A 2,547-nucleotide genomic window follows, 5' to 3' on the forward strand; every position below is an offset into this window, starting at 1 on the left:
GTGATGGACAGAGCGCAGATATCCTATTGTGAAGTTTGGGACTAAAAAAAGAAAAATCTTTCACAAGTTTCTGCCTCACAAAAAAGTAGGCTTAACATCATCCCCCTCACTGTTAGTTCCAATAATTTCGTAAGTACGATTCCAATGATTTCTTAGAAAAGATTTAACTCACTATTCATTCAAATTGAAACTTTTATTTCACATTTATTTTTACCTTGATGGAATTATTTTTGAGAAGAAATATGGAACTTCTATTAATTATAAGATACCTTAAACTATATTTGCATTAAAACGTAGTCAGAACCAAAAGAACATAATACAATATTGAAGAATAAAGGGTAAAAATAAGGATTTTGTGTAAGATATTGGATAATTCTAAACTAAGAAAAAAGAGCTAAATTACGTTTTATGGTTGCAAAATGTAATGAAAGTAAGTATGGTCAATGTTTCTGCCAAAGCATGTTTCATATTTTTATTTAAAACCATATGACCAAAATGCTAATTATTCTTTCCTCTATTTTTTCGGATTGTTTATATTTTTCAACCTGTGTTCAGTTAAGTATTAATATGTGCGAAGAGAAACAAGTTGTATTAATAACTTAGATTTTTTCAAATCTGTCTCACTAGCCTGGACTTTCTTTGACCTACAACGCCGAAAAATCCCTCTCTAGCTTCTGCCAATGGCAATCAACGTTACATGACACCAAGGGCTCTTACTATGACCACGCTGTGCTCTTGACGGGATTGGACATCTGTTCTTGGAAGGATGAACCTTGTGATACTCTAGGTTGGTTTCCGTCATGGAAATGTTTTCTACGTATGTTACGTAACCATGGAAACTAACTGGCTTACCTATGGCAGTTGAGGTAAACCAGTTACGAATAGTGCAATATATTTATCTTTTGTAACTACTTTTAATAATATATTCTTATCATTAGGTGACACTCTATTATTAATCCTGCTGAGCTAATGGTGGGAATATATATTTGATTAATAATAACTAAACACATTCTAAGGAAAAGGCTCTAATATCGTATTTTCATAACTTTTGCAGCTTTTTGGGCTTTAGATATTTGAATAATATTCACCACATTTCACTCAAACCGTTTGTTATTACATTATTTCACTTATAACATTTTTAAGTACGTGATTGTGATGCCAAGGTTAAGGAATTTAGTATTACAGTACTGTTGTTTTGAATCAGAATTATGAGTGATTTAATTAAAGATTACCACATAATTCGAAGGGCAGAGAAAAATGATAGAACAATGTAATAAAGACAAAACTAGTATATTTGTTGTTGCTGCTGTAAAGCTTTACGTAGCAGTTATTATTACTGTTTTTTCTTGAATGATAATAAATTATACTGCTCAAAATTACACTTTACACTTCGGCATACTATGGTTTTTCTTATCCATTATGGACTACAGTGTTTATAGATAATGTTTTTGAGACATAACGAATGGACATTTTAGTTTTCAGTTTACATTTAAAAAATCAGTATTTGTATAGCTTCTCAGCTCCAAATAAATAAACATATTTATGTATAAAACAGTTCAACATTCTTACGTATGTATTTTTGAGAGAATGCGTTGTTGTAGCTAGCCTTTTTGAAACAGGCTTTGCGCCTATAAGTGGGATGTGCAGTACTTACAGAAGTTGTACTATCAACGAGGACAGTGGACTAGCCTTGGCTTTCACAGTTGCTCACGAGATAGGACATAGGTGAGATACTAACACACTAAAGTCTATCTCAATAGCTGTGTTCTTCTGAATATTTAGCTACTGCCTTTGTGTAATTATTCAGTGTGAAAAATTATTTCTTCATAAAAATAAAAAATAAAACTTTTTTGATTTAAACAGCAGAAGTTAATGATTTTATTTTTTCATTGTTAGAGAAATTCATAAAAAAAGGAAAATTATTCAACTGAAAACATTGAGCCATATAAACACTGCCAAAACATCCACTATAGTTAAAATAATTTTTCTTTTTGCTCAGTTTCGGTATGGTACATGACGGAAAAGGATCCAAATGTAAGAACGCCAGAGGGAGCATCATGTCACCTGTGTTAAGTGGACTGGATGGAACTTTCAAATGGTCAGCTTGTAGCAAGAAGGAGCTCACCAAATTCCTGGAGTAGGGAGCCATCTTGGACCTAGGGTGAACGGGATAGATAAATCACATTTATAGACACATGGGTTTGAGGTGGACTTGGGTATATGGATTAAATGAACTGTATCGTCATGCACAAGGGTTAGAAGTGGACTTGGGTATATAGACTAAATAGACTGTATCGTCAAACGAATAGGTTTGAGGCGGACATGGATTTATAGACTAGCTAGACTGTATCGTTAGGCACATGGGGTTCACTTTGACTTGTTAGAATTAACCTGAGATGGACTTACTTATGTATGGGCTAGCTAGACTACTTCGTCAGATGTATAACTGTAGACTGTAGAGGCTTACTCCACTATTTTGTCAAACACAAAGTGAGATGAATTTAAGTTTAACACACCAGCAAGATTTCTTAATCGGAAAGAAAGATT

At 33.1% G+C, this 2,547-nt stretch overlaps 1 long non-coding RNA gene across 1 annotated transcript; it reads left to right on the forward strand.

The window, feature by feature from the left end:
• The first annotated feature begins 631 nt into the window (after positions 1–631).
• LOC111083876 lies at positions 632–2,140 on the forward strand. The gene is made up of 3 exons (XR_002609291.1): positions 632–787; positions 1,620–1,725; positions 2,000–2,140. It is a non-coding gene; the product is annotated as an uncharacterized LOC111083876 (long non-coding RNA).
• The last annotated feature ends 407 nt before the right edge of the window (positions 2,141–2,547 follow it).

This window comes from Limulus polyphemus, unplaced genomic scaffold (assembly GCF_000517525.1).
Source record: "Limulus polyphemus unplaced genomic scaffold, Limulus_polyphemus-2.1.2 Scaffold11795, whole genome shotgun sequence".
In the NCBI taxonomy this organism is placed as follows: domain Eukaryota; kingdom Metazoa; phylum Arthropoda; class Merostomata; order Xiphosura; family Limulidae; genus Limulus; species Limulus polyphemus.